This window comes from Protopterus annectens, chromosome 4.part0, assembly GCF_019279795.1.
Source record: "Protopterus annectens isolate FY-2018-M chromosome 4.part0, PAN1.0, whole genome shotgun sequence".
NCBI classification, from domain to species: Eukaryota; Metazoa; Chordata; order Ceratodontiformes; family Protopteridae; genus Protopterus; species Protopterus annectens.
The window spans coordinates 657,266,584-657,281,906 of record NC_056733.1 but is presented as its reverse complement, the minus strand read 5'-3'; the positions used below and the strand labels follow the sequence as shown (position 1 = coordinate 657,281,906).

Genomic DNA, 15,323 nt, shown 5'->3' with positions numbered 1-15,323 from the left:
TGGGCCAGGGCATTGGGGAACTTCTCCTACTCATTGCAAGTGGTAATGCATGATTTAGTGCTTCCTACTTTCGGTCTGGGTACAGAGGCAGCTCAGAGAAGCAGGAAAAAGTATGGAGAAGTATCTGTGGTAAACAAATAGTTATCAGAAGAGTTTTGGAAGGGAAATCGGATGGTTTTGGAGCAAAGGCAAAAGCAGTCAAGCTTTCACAAGAGATTCTGATTTTTGGAAGAAAGAGTAAGTGAAAGAGAGGTGCAGAAGGTTGAAACAATCAAGAAGGGTGAAATGCAGGTGGAGAAAGAAGTGAAGGTTACGGAGCCTTCACAGGATACAGAAGTGCTGTTTCAGAAGAGATTGTTTGAGAGAAATGCTGAATTGCAGCAGGGATGTATTATTACTGTGATGCCCACCACTGGTACCAATATGTGATGGCCACCACTGCCACTGAAGAGGGACGTTCACTTGGAATACAAATGGATACACACAGTATTTCCACATGCAGACCTGTCTGCATCAAGTACAGTTTCCCTTAAGAACACACAGGGAACACATTTAGCCGGGGGTCTGGATGTCTGTATCTCTGTCTCCCTCCAGGTCCCCAATAAGACTCCCCACTGGTACAGCTGTAGGGTTAGGTCCTCAGCAGAGTGTTCAAACCAAGTCCTTCAGCACCCTCTCAGTGCTTCACTTCATGTTCCAACCCCAAGTAGCTGACACACACACTCTTTAAGATTTAATTTTTGACACATACACACACACACGCACACACACACACCTGGGATAGGCTGTCACAGATTACCAGCTCTACCACTAGTCAGTTACTATAAGGCTCTTAAAAGAGTATCTAATTATACTGTGTAATATTAATACACTAATACAAATGGTAGTAGTTCACCAAGATGGCTAGGCCTCCTGGAGTGGCCCATACAGTGTCACCAAATAAATATAAGCACTCTCAAAGGTTAAGTACTTTCTACAAGGATCAGCTACAATAAAAGTTTTAAATATATTTAATAATAAATAATAAAAGAGCATGAAAATACTGAATATATGTTCACAGTAAACCACAGAGTTCTGGCCACAGGAAATATCAAAAAGAATATTGAGGAACTGACTTAGACAAATAAAGAAAACAATGTCTAAACTAAGCTTCACTATATTCCTGACTAAATCTAAATTAATTATTGTTACCTAGTTAAGTTACTTACTACTGCAAGGCAAGATGCTGTGGCTGAGGGTCTTTCTAGTCAGGCTTACCAAACAGAATACTTGGTACTCTGAGATTTCTCTTTGTAATAGCCAAAATATAATTTCAAAGAGTGCTGGTAGAATGAACTCATCTGGTCACTTGACTCTTAAGTTCTCACAATATTCCCATTTGAAGCTGAGACAGGAAGTTAACACAGATGACCACAATACACATCCAAATGTTTATGGTAGTGCCTGGGGCCTCCCTCCTTTACACTGAGCTAATGGACAAAGGCTCTTCCCCAGACCCAGTGTCTCCAGTCCTGTTTAGCACTATGGGGTGCCTTTTAATGATTTAAAAGCTCATTTACATTTCCCCTTATTTTTCTTAAAGTTAACCTCTGCTGTGCCAGTATTCTCTATCAAAACATATACATTTAATTCATCTGCAATAATACATATACATTTCTCTTCATTTCAGCAGGGTGCACTGTTGATACATTTCAACACAAGCACAGCTCACAAATAAATTTTCAGCACAAGCATCTGTACAAAATCAGTTTTATATAAAATTGCCATACACTTCTAATACATTTGTAAACAAGCATCTTGTATAAATCAAATTGATATTCAAAAGACATATCATTCTTTACAAAACTCCAGCTGGGTATGCTGGCATTTGCCCATATCATCACATTTCTTACTCCCTCCTCAAAGACTCAAGCTGACCTTTGAGAAACATGGCTTGAAAGAAATAACCCTGTCTGGGAATATGTTACCCCATTCCCTGTCTTGAGAGCCCATCTGCGTTGGCTTTGCTGTCCCCACTACAGTGTTGTGCTGTCGTGTCATATGCCTCCAATCCTTAGCTCCTCCTTAATAACTTGTCCTTTTGCTGTTTGGGCCTATGTAGCCATGTTAAGGGATTGTGGTCTGTAACTACAGTGAAATTCCTTCCATACAGATAAGGCTGGATTTTCTGCAGTGGCTAGACACTCCTTTTCTACAGCTGCATGGGCTGGGACTTCCAGGGTGGTTGCACACTGAGTAAAAGCTTGTTTCTAGCTCTCCCAGTGTGAAAACAGAAACTCAGCAGAGAAGGCCAATAGACTTGTGTTTATGGCTAAATTTCAGTAACTGGTACTAAGTGCACTGCAAGGAATAAAGAAATACAGAAGACCTGGGAAAACATGGCTACCAAAATTAAAGAAGAAACCCAGACTGGGGAAAGTTCTGCACCTGTTCAGAAAAAAGCAATGCTACCTTCAGACATGACTTCCAGTAACATACATGAAGATATAAGACAACTGCATACAAACCTCATTAAAATAAACAAAACACTGCTGGAGTATATCAACACAAACAACAAAAAGCTGGAAAAATGGAATAAGCTTTAAATAGATATTCAGGTGAGATGATAAAGCTGCAACAATCAGAGGTTGAAATGAAGAAAAGGCTGGCTGAATATGAAACTGCTCAGGAAGAGATATTTCAAAAAATAGAATTAGAGGCCAGAGCACTTAGGGAAGATCTGAGATTTTCAACTATACCAGAGAACCTGGAAGGAATAGACTGCATTAATTCTATGAAAGCACAAATAAGCAACTGGACTGATATTTCACAGCAAGACTTGTTAGTTGAGAGGGCACATTGTGTGTATGCTCCAAACCTAGCTATAAGAAAGCAACCTAGACTTTTAATAGTAAAGATGCAATCTTACCAGCAGAAGGAGTTGATTCTGATAAAAATGTGGCAGAAGGACAAAATACTAAAAAATGGGAGACTGCAAAGTGTTTGTGGAGAAAGATTACTCATACACCAGGCAGAAGAAGAGTAAATTCATTCCACTATTCAGGGAATGTCGAGGCACAGGTGTGAGATTCAAACTGCTGTATCCAGCTGTCCTAGGTATTCTTCCCTGGAGGGGCAAAATCATTTTTTGATGAAGTTCATGCTAAGGAGGAAATACAAAAGTTTGTCCAACAGAAAATGAACTGTGAAACAGAAGGAGATTATACTTCTTGTTCTTATGGTAATAAAGAACACAGATAGACTGTATCTGTGAAACCTTTCCAGTATTTCAATGGAAATGTTGGAGAGAAGGAAGGGAGCACAAGAGTTGACTAGAAGAATCTTGAGTACATTGGAAATGCAGCAGAGACAGGATTTGGGTGATGGAGAAAAGCAGTGATAAAACCAGTAACTTAATGTGGGATTACAATACAGTAATTATATTTGTGAAATATGACAGAACAAGAAAATCTGGAAATATTCGATTTTGTCGAAATTTGTTGGATTTATGGGGGATTATAATGTATATACCCTACTTCATGTTGCTAATGTTTGGAAAAATGCTTTTGTTAGGGGAAGAGAAAGGAGAAAGCCGACTGTAAGTAAAGAAAACATTTTCTTTTCTTAATAGAACTCTATTTGCGGTGTATGGTTTTCTTTGCTTGCTATTTTTAATTGTAATTGGGATTGTAAACAGATGCTCTTGTTTTTCTTTTTCTCCCCTCTTTTCTCTTTCTCCTTGTACAGTTTTGAGAAGTATAGGCAATGCAATGTAAAAAAAAATAGAAACTGGTTAAAAAAGGCGCAACAAATTTAAAATCAATATGCCTTTTCTCATTCTTGTATGGCGAAATGACTGGGTTAAGGACCTTAGATTGATTATTTTTAACAGAGAGCAAATAAATGACAAAGAATATTGAATATTATGAGGCTTTTTTCTAGCAAATGTATCTATACTTAGTAGCGATTCTGCAGCTGGTTTTCATGTTTCCATGAAAACATTCTGACAAAGAGAAACTGGCTGCTTGGTTCTCATGTCTCCATGGAGACAATCTGATAAAGAGAAACTGGAGACAGTCTGATGGAAAGGCAGGGTCTGTATTATAACATTGTAGGTACAGAATCCCGAGTACCTGTTCATCGATACGTAAATGTCGATACGTAAATGTCAAACGTCCTCTTCAGCGAATGGCTACATCATCGATTTATTTCCAATGGAAAGAATTTGGTTTGCCGTTATTGTAAATCTGCCCTTTTCCCACTGTAGTGCGATCTCAGAGTTAGTATATTTAGTTGAGGGAGTGTGGGGGACGAGGCCCCCTACTTCATAGTGTTTGTTAAATTGTGTTGTGCGTAGTTGGCCTACCGATTTCTTTCCCTTGGAAAGCAATCGATGATGTGGCACTGTTCACTGAAGAGGATGTTCGACATTTACATGTCAGTGAGCAGTAACTCAAGCTTCTGTACCTTCGACATTATAATATAGACCCAAAAGGGATTGGCTGAGGGAAAAGAAAAAAAAAAGATAAATGGACTAGGACATAATGTTTTGTGAAATCAGTCAGGGGTTTTCACAGCTGGGATAGTTTTAAAGACGAGACAAAACAAATTAAACTTGAAGTAAAGGTCTCTCAGCTTTTTTTTTTAAATGCAGTGGGGATACTAAAAGGTGCTTTTGTTTTTTTTTTTGTTTGTTTGTTTTTTTCTCCCTACTCTCTTTTTCTTTGTTCAGTTTTAAGAAATGTAGGCGCTGCAAAGTTGAAAAAAGGGGGAAGGAAAATTTTGGTTAAGAGAGTATGACAAAAGAAAAATAAGTGTGCTTTTTTTCTCATGCTTCCATAGGGAACTGACTGGGTTAATACCCTAGGCATTATCCAGTAACAAGTTTATTACAAAACATAAATAAAAAATAATATTGAATATTATATGGCTTTTTTTCTGGTAAACAAGGTATCCTTAGCAGTTTTGTCTGGTTTGCATGTTACTAGAACACAGTTTGATAAAAAGAAATGGCTTGCAGAAAGTGCATTGAAAACATTCAAGTGTTTTCTCAGCTAGGAGAGCTATAAAGATAAACAAAATCAAGTAGCACTTACTAATAGAACAGGCTGTACCATGTGTCTTAGCATGACTAACCTTTCTTTTTGGTTAACTCTAGCCTGTCTGTGTGGCTATCAGCTTAGAACTTTTGTTCTTACTAGGAAGCAAAAACTTCAGCATTTGACGATGTGCATAGTTTTGTGCGTTATTATTAAATTAATATGTTTTAGGGGCTTTTTTGGGAGGTTGATTGTTCTGTTTGAGGGCTTTCAATAAAAGCAAAACATTATATAAGATGTGGTATAGGCTCAAATGCATATGTCAAGAAACAGCAGTATAAAAGTCCAGCCTGCTGAACAGTGTATGCATATAACATAAAAGTTGTAGCTAGACATTTAACAAAATAACAGTTATACATAAAAGGTCGTAATAATAACTATATAAGAAAATTATGCTTTCTGTAATGCCTTTCAGTCTGAATGGACTTACAGATAAACATAAAAAATAAAGAGTAGTGAACTATATTAAACAATGTAGAATGCAAATGGCTATGCTATAGGAGATGCACCTGGAAAGAGCCGAACATGTGAATTTGAAAAAGAAAGGTTTTCAGGAGGGTTATTCAGCAGAATATCTGGGCAAAGGAAAAGCGGAGTACTTCTGTTAATTGCAAGAGGAGCTCCAATAGTGATAGAAGAGGGAAAAAAAGGTAATAATGGAAGCTACATAGTACTAAAAGGCTACTGGCAAGGGAGGAGGATTACACTGGCATGCATTTACATTCCACCTAAAACTGTTATAATGGAGCTTAAGAAGATTCTGGGAGAAATTAGCAGCTTTCGGCAAGGAATATTACTTATAGGTGGAGACTGGAATTTGGTTTGCAGTAGTGAAGATATGTCTGGGGAGCCTAGTAGGGAAAATATAACAAAGGAGGGTAGATTTTTGAATACATTTATGGAAATGTTTGCCATTGAAAATGTGAATTTAGTACTAGGAGTTTGGAGTGAATTTACATGTTCTCAAAGATACAAAAACTGTGCTAGGCTAGATAGAATTTATATCTCACAGGAACATCTCCATTTAATTGAAGATCTTGAAGCGCACCCCAATAACTATTTCAGACCATGTGCTAATAACTAAAATAAAAACGCAAGGTAATGAAATAAAAATGAGACACTGGTGCTTTCCCACCTATCTGTTAAAAAGAGAGGAATTTAAGTAATGGGTTTTGGAATTAATTCAGGCGGTATAAGAGAAGATAGAAATTTCTTCTAAAAATGTAGCTAGGGAGTGGGATAAAATTAAAGTGGAGTTCAAAAATAGGGTGGAAATAAAGGAAAGGGAGGTATGGTTAAGAAGTAACAAGAATTATTTAGAGGGACTGATAAATGTTAAAGTATTGCAAAATATGGGGAATCTCTCAGAACAAGAAAAGAAGCAATTGCAGAATGCTAAACAGAAAATAAGAAATGACCTCGATAATATGCACGAGTTTAGAAAGGTTGCTGTTAAGCATCTGTTTTTTGATAATTCTACAGTACACAAACTGTTAGCACAACGACTCAGGCAACAGAAAGTAGAAAAGGGCGTCACCAAGCTTACAGAGCCTGTAACAAGGAAGATAACGAGATCCTGCAGAAGTTCTAAACATATTTCTGAAATTTTATGAAAGTTTGTATAAAGCAGGGAAATGTGGAAATGAAGAAAAGGTACAAATAGAAATGTTTATGGAAGAATCAAATATGCCAAGGTTAGAGGTAGATGAGGTTCAGTTACTAACAGGATAGATAGAATAGACATCAGATAAAAATGGATATGTATAAACAATCTACAGGAAAGTCCCCAAGAATAGATGGTATTCCTATGTAACATTGAAAGCTAGGAGGCAAAAAACTGATAAAGATCTGAAAGGTTTTGTTTAACAGTATTTTAAGAGGAGGAGAAGTACCAGCATCCTGAAAGAAGGCGGTTGTAACAGTAATACCTAAAGAGGGTAAAGATCCATCAAATCCAGCTTCATACAGGCCCATTTCAAAACTAAACCATGACTATAAAGTGGTTGTCTATAATGTATATAAGAATGGCAAAAGTGATATAAAAACTGATAGATATGGATTGTTGTGGTTTTGTGGAGTGGAGGCAAACATTTGATAATAATAACAGAACACTGATAGTCTAGAGGAAAGCAGAATGTAAGAAAATACTACTGTTATTAGTGGGTCTTGATGCAGAGAAAGCATTTGACAGAGTAGATTTGGGACTTCATGAGCAGGGCAATTGAAACATTTGCTTTCCCTGATACAGGTATAAGGTTGACTAGAAGTACATAAGAGGGATCAGAGGTGAAAATTAAAGTTGGTAGGGTCCTCTCTGATAACTTCTGCTTGAGTAGAGGAACCAGGCAGGGTTGCCCATTTTTCCCTTTATTGTTTTCATTATATTTAGAACAATTGGCAAAGGAAATAAGGGACTCGGAAATTAATTCAATGATATAATTGGTATGGTAGTCAGGAAAAGCTGGCTATGTTTGCAGATGATATTATTTTATACATGACAAAACCAGAAAGGGATATTACAGGGTTGTGGAACATTTTAAGACAGTCTCAGATCTTCTCGGGATACAAAATTAATGAAGCTAAAACAAAGGCAATAGCAGTAATTTATGCACCCACACACGAGTTGGTCCAACAATATCCATATTTATGGGGACATGATAAAATGAAGTATTTAGGAGAATGGATTAGAAAGTACTATGTTGTGGCAGCTAAGGATATGTGGGAAGAGACTAAACAGAAGATAATACAAAAACAGAGAAACTAGACGCTTTGGTGTATGGATTTGAATACTAGGATTCAAGCTGTTAAAATGTTTTTAGTCCCTTTAGTTTTATACACAGGTCAGGCATATTTTTATCAACCAGAGGAGAAGCCCTGGATAGCAATTAAAACAAGCTGAAGGATTGTATCTGGAAGGGAAGACAGCAAGGGTCAAGCGTGATAAGATGATTCTTCCAATAGAACAAGGTGGACTAGGATTTCTCAATTTGAAGGGGTATTTCAGAGCAACACAGTTAAGGCTTTTTTTATACATGGCACAAGCAGAAAACTATAATTCAAAGTGGAAAGGAATGATGATGATACGGGGGGGGTGCTCAAGAAATAACAAAAGATTGGGATTTTGGATGCAGACTCTTAAGGAGAACAACAACAATCATACAGAGTATTATATTCATAAAATACAAGAGCATTCTAAGAAGTAAACCAGCACATGAATAGAGAAAAGAGATTCTGCCAATAGGGATGACTGTGGTTATGGATATAGATAATAGGCAACAGGGGGGTTGAATTTATTGGAGAAAACTGGCAAAGGAACCAAGGTATTGGGAGCAAATAACTAGAAAGGGAAAGGTAATAGAATGAGAGGAGGCCAAGAATTTATTTGGACTGCAGTTTAGAGATTGCCTTTCCTATCAAGGATTGTTAGTAGAGGATAGTCAAAGCCAAAGAAATAGGGGGCCCTAAAAGAAAGACCAGAAATGGTAGAGTTTTTAATAAAATCTAGAACAGACACTGCCTTTAAAAAAGGAATAATTAGTTGAGCATATAAAAGATTGCATGATAATTATAAAAATCAATCAGAGGAGCTTAGAAGGGATTGGGAAGAGAAATTGGATAAGCAATTCACAAACGGACAATGGGGGGATATATGTATACCTCCAAAATATCCAACAAAGTCTAAAAGATTTAGGATCTCACGCAATGCGAAACAGATTACCAGTATATTAGAGACACATTGGCAAGTTTTGATGGTTGACCCTAGTAATAGATCTATAGTAGGTGAGAGACCTCATAATGCTTTGCTACCCCAGGATAAATTGAGGTACACGTGACATTGGAGCACCATGTGGTCCATTCCCATGCAGTAGATGCAGGTACTCTGAATATATAGACTCCAGCAATAGCTTCATACACCCAGATACAGGTAAGCAATGGAGCTTCAAGATAAAAGCTGACTGTAACACATGCCACATAGTCTATTTAGTGCATTGTGTTGCATGTTCATCCTTTTACGTAGGTAAAACTGATATATTGCGAGATCGTGTTAGAGAACACTTATACAGCATTAGCACACATTCTGATAACAGTGCCTTAGCTAAACATGTGAGTGCCCATGATAACTCCCACAAGTTTAGGTTTTTGGTAATAGAGACTGTTAGACTAAGTGTACGGGGGTGAGGTGACATCAGGAATTTGACAGTGACATCCAAGATGAGATGGATCCTTAGATTAGGAGCATTCAGGGGTCGGGGATTAAATGATCGTGCATCTATTAAACCCGCCCTTAAGGCTAGGGTTTTTTTTTTAACAGATCAGTATATATGTTTTATATATACATTTTATGATTAGTTTTAATGTTTTTTATATTTTTTATTTATTCATAGTATTTCTATCGTATGTCTTTGTGTGAATAGTGATGGAGAATAGGCTGCTGATGGACATAGGTTTTATACTTTGCACCTTTAATATAATGTTTGCATAGTTAATTTATGAGTATTTTCATTGGTTAACTAATATATTTAAACACTCCACCTTGATTTTTTGATGTCTGAAGAAGCAGTATTTGTCTGACTGCAAAAGCGCTCACATCTTAATAAATGGTTTTTGGATTTGGATTTCAACTGTGTGTTTCAGCTGGATTTATTACCATCATCCTAGTTAAGTTACTTACTACTGCAAGGCAAGATGCTATGGGTGAGGGTCTTTCTAGTTAGGCTTCCCAAACAGAATACTCAATACTCTGATATTTCTCTTTGTAATATTTAAAATGTAATTTTCAAGCGAGCTAGCAGAATGACCTCATCTGGTTGCCTGACTCTTGGTTCTCACAGTATTTCCCTTTGAAGCTGAGACAGCAAGTTAGCACAGACTGCCACAATGCACATCTAGATGTTTACCCCAGTTCCTGGGGCTGCCCCTCTTTTCACTGAGCTAATGGACAAAGGCTCTTCCCCAGACCCAGCATCTTTGGTTCTGTTCAGCACTGTGTGGTGCCTTTTAATGATTTAATAGCTCATTTACATTTCCCTTATTTTTCTTAGTTAACCTCTGCTATGCCAGTATCTTCTATTAAAACATATACATTTAATTCAGCTACAATAATACATATACATTTCTCTTCATTTTAGCAGGGTGCACTGTTGATACATTTCAACATACGCAAAGCTCACAAATACATTTTCATTACAAGCATCTGTACAAAATCAGTTTGATATACAAATGACATACAGTTCTAATACATTTGTAACAGAAGCATCTTGTATAAATCAGTTTGCTATTCAAATGACATATCATTCTTTATAAAACTCTAGCTGGCTGTGCTGACACTTGCCCATATCATCACAATTACAACCCTCCAATTTGGAGGGTTGCAGGATGCATAGTTAAATGACTTAATTAACCAGAGTGAACCAGAAACTGAGAAGGCAGTGTTATGGGAGGAATAATGGATAGGATACAGAAAGAAGAAGAAAAAGAAGTGGAACATTTCAGAAAAGAAGTGAAGTTTTCATCTGCACAAACCATAAGAAAGGAGAGAAAGGGAATAAAATAAAACAGAGGTGAAAAAGAGGTGTCCTGTAATAATAAACAGTAAGGAGGAGAAGGAACTTGATAGGTATGGAATCTGTCATAACATTATTGCATCCTTGGGCATCACTGCCAGAGATGTACAAGCCCTTATTCATATTAACAAAGACTCTTTTTGTAACTTTTTATTTTTTGATGCAGGACAGTATATGGAAATCTTTTTTAGAGCAATATGAAGTAAAGGAAACATGTAGTCCTTGGAATTTATATGTTCAAGCATTTAACAAAGAGACAAAAAGAAAATGTATGTGGAATTGTGAAACAAGGTAGAAAAAAGAAGTATTGAAATGTTATTTAAAGATTGTAAGGATGTAATGGATATTACTAAAATATATGAGAACAAAGGCTTATGGACGGGGGTTGGAATGTGCTGTTATTTTGCAAATGAAAATGTAATACATGTTCCAAGAATGATTAATGTGGAGGGGAATAGAGGGTTTGTGAAATACTGGGGGACAACTGAACACATGCTTCTTTTTGTGATAAAATGATCATTTAATTAGTAATTGTGATAAGAGAAAGTGTTATATCTGTTGTAAAGCAGGTCATGAAGCAAAAAAAATGTGAATTGAAATGTATAAAATGTGAACAAACAGGGCATTCACAGATGGATTATGGTGAAAATTTGGAAGAGAAAAGGGGGGTTAAGGATGAACATGTAGAAGAGGTTGTTTAAGAATATAATAGAGAAATAAAACAAGAGGAAAACCAGGAATAAAATATAGTGGCAGATAAAAAGGGATTAGGAAAAGATGATAGATACAAAAAGGGAGAAAAAGAGGCGGAGGAAGAAACAGTCAGTCCAAGTTAAGAGGGAGACATGAACTGGGTAATGATTAAAGGAAGAAAGAATTGTTTTGGAAAAAAAGAGTGAAAGAAAATGCAAATTTAAGGATATAGATTTGAGAGAAAATAAAAGAGGAAAGGATGAGAAAGGTAAAAATCTTAGCTTTAAATATGAATAGTGCAAAGAATATTAAAAGAAAGTTAAGTGCATTAGAATGGTATAGAACACTTGATATGGATAGTAAAGACACAAGAATTTTGACGGAAGGAGAGAGATTGCAAGTGAATGAAATGTGGGAGGGAGAATTTATTTGGAGTATAGGAGAAGAAACTTTTTTCAGATATTGGAATTTCAACTAAAAAATAGAAATTTTGGATTGTACTTTAATAATAGGTAGAGTGGCAGTATGGGGTGTTATATAGAAAAAAAAGTACATGGAAATATTGCAGCATATCTTACACAAAAAAGGGTTGATGTTTTAAAAGATCCTTGATTATTTGAGTGTTAATATTCAAATGATATTGGTGGGGGATTTTAATTGTGACTTAAGAAAAAGGAGAAAAGAAGGGGCTAATGTTAAAATTGCAGAGATTTTAAAAAGTGGAAATTGTATTTGTAGGATAACATACAGTGAACATATAAAAGGGGTCATTTAAGAACAAAAATTTATTATTTTATGATTTCATAAAGTTGAAGACTTTATATAAACGAGCAAAAGTAACAGGTTTTTCAGGCAGTGTGGCAATTTGGATGGAGATCCAAGTAAAAGAAGGCTATATAAAAATAGTTAAAGGTATTAAAAGAATAAATTAAGCCAACTTAAATGAGGAAGGTAGAGAGAGGATTATACAATTATGGAAGGGTCATATAGACATGAGGGTGTTTTATAAGAACTGGACAGGTTAATGGTTACATTTTAAAGAAAATATAAACGTTTTTAGAATGGCAAAGGTAAAAAAAAAACAGAAGAGAAATGAAAGTATAAAAACATCCCCTATGAAGCATTTAGAGAAATAATAAGAGATAGAAAGGGGTTTTTGAAAGAGGAAAAAATTATATATGAAATGAATCGAGACAAAATTTAAAAAAAAGGTTGTTTAAACAAAAGGCATTTCTTACAAGGAAAGAAAAGGGAGGTGGCACCATACTTAGTTATAAAAGAAAATAGAACAGTAATAGGAGAAATAAGAAATAAAAAATGAGATATTGTTAAAACAAAAAAAGAAATAGTGGATGCAATAAAAGAATATATATGTAAGACATTTTCAAATTACAGAACAGAAAAAGGACATAAGTGGAGAGTGAAAAAGTTAACTAAAGAAGATAATGGGAGGATAGAGAAGAATATAACAGTGGAAGAAATGGAAAATGTATTAAAGATAGTGAATATGGAATCAGCCGCAAGTCTGGATGAGATTGAATATTTGATGTATAAAGACATGCTAGATTGGCAGAAATATTTTGTAGAGGTGCTAAATGAATGGTTAGAGAAAGGGGTGGAAGATAAAGAATGAGGTATTGGACCTATGAAATTTAAATGAAAAAAAGGAGAAAAAGAATATATAAAATACTGGAGACTGATAGTGATTAATAATGTGGAGTATAAGATATTTATGAAAATACTAGAGAAGAGATTGGAAAGTAAAGTAAGTAAATTATTGAATGAAACAGTATTTGGAAAAAAGGAAGAGAGTCAAGAACTTTTGATGATAATAAGGGAAATGTAGATAATATAAATAGCAATTTAGAGCTTAGACTTTTGACGTGACTAAAGGAGGTGAATAAAGGACTGATCCTAGTAATAATGAAATAAAAGTATAAAGAAATTTGGAAAAAAATTGAATAACTTAGGAGGAAATGGCTAGTTGAGTAAAGAAATAAAAGATTATCAAGACAAAATTATGTTAAGGAAGATAAATATATGTAATATAGAACAAAGTAGAAGAGAATGGTATGTGAATCTAATAAATAAATATTGTGTATCTCAGTGGAAACATCCAGGGAAAGGAAAAATAAAAGCTATAAAGGCAAGGATAGAAAGATGTAAAAAATATTTTGAATGTACAGATTTTCTGTGGAGATTAACAATAAAGAAATTAACATAAAAGCAAATGTGCCATACAAAAAGTAGAAGAAAGAATTTACAGTCATTGTGGTGAAGTAGAAACCACAGGACATGTTTTTTTAAACTGTGAAAGGGTAAAGAAATGATGGCAAAAATATGTGAAAATAAAACTGTAAAAGGTTTGAGGGGAATAAAAGATATAAATATGGATGTGACTTAGTATGGTTATTATGACAAAAGGGAAACAAATGTCAAGAATACAAATAAAAAAATGTTTTGTATAATACAGATTATTTGGAATGAATGGGTGAATGAGGTAAATGTTAATGAAAAATGGATATTGTCAGAAATACTGAAAAAATATGATTTTGGATGTAGAGAAAAGAGTGAGGGGAATTAGGAATGTGAATAAAAATGAATGTATATAAAATGAAAATTCAATGAGATTATGACTGTAAAAATACAAATAATTGTAAATAATTTGTATATGATATAAATGTGTTATGGCTTCTCTTTTCACTAGGTACAGTGTGATCATTTACATCCACACCAGTTACCACCAATTCAGTGAGGTGGCACCTTGGTTTATCATCTCATTGGAAGGTTGACCATAATTCAGTGAGGTGGCACCTTGGTTTATCATCTCATTGGAAGGTTGACATACTCAGTAGGGCAGCACCCCCTTATGCTGCACTGCAGTGTCAGCAATCCATTTACTTGGCGTTGGAATAGAACCCACAACCTTCTGCACCAGAGACAAGTGTGCTTCCTGTTGCACCACTCCTAACTAGATAGAAACCCACTGAGCCAGAGGCTTTTTGTTTAGAAGAGACTCAGTGATCGGTAATTTCAGCATGAAAGTACAAGGGTATATGGTGTGCAAACACATTTAAAAGAAAAAGGAGTTTAAAAAAAAACTAAGACAAGTACCTAAGCATACTCAAATGAGTAGCATACATCATATAAAAGTAAGTTTTATGTTAATTAAAAGAAGTCTGAGCAAAAGCTGCCTTTAAAACACAGACTGTAGGTACATCCATTGTGCTTATTCACATTGTTCATCTCCTCTGGTTGCCCTATTTATAAAGACATCAGGTCCACGAAAAACTTAATAAATTAAGTTTGACAGTTTTGAATGAGTCAGCGAGTGAAGGTTATGGTCAGTGATTAAAGAAATGGATTGTGTGGTAGGACTAGAATACTTTGGAGATGAAGTTGTCCATGAGTTGGAGTGTGTCTGCAGTGATGTGTCACTTTCCACAAGCACAGGACAGAAAAGTCTTGCAACTAAACCTAGATGAACTGGTAATTCTGTCTGGCTTGTTTGATGTATATGTGAAGTGGCTGACAGTGGCTGTCACTGAGGAGGTATAGTTTCTGCATGACCATGTGGAAGCCATTGAAGCAGGTGTACAGCATCAGTCAAAGCCACTATTAGCCAGTTGATATGGTGTAATGCAATGGGAGTAGATGGGACAGTGTCTAAGTATAATGGAATGCAGCGAAAGACTATGGAATTTTAAGGTCCTATTTTGGAATGCAAGGAAAAGTTAAAATAAGATTGGAGAGTTGACACATTTTGCGTAAGAGTCCCTGGGAATAGCACGGGTGAAACATTTGCTTCTGCCAGAGTCTGAAGATGGGTAAGGCCAATTTTCATTGTGTTTTGACTTGCTATGAAAAGGAGTACATACTGTAAAAGTTTTGTCATCCAGGGAGAAAGTTGTCTGTGGTGGGAAGGCCTGTCTTTGTGGAACATGAGTAAGTGACATGAAAACTTCATTTGCATTTTGTGGATGCAATA

The 15,323-nt window shown here is 35.7% G+C and overlaps 1 protein-coding gene across 1 annotated transcript in view; it reads left to right on the top strand.

The window, feature by feature from the left end:
- Positions 1-15,323, top strand: part of ACAD10 (acyl-CoA dehydrogenase family member 10) — a 1,588,826-nt gene that overhangs the window by 1,139,824 nt on the left and 433,679 nt on the right. The window lies entirely within an intron of this gene.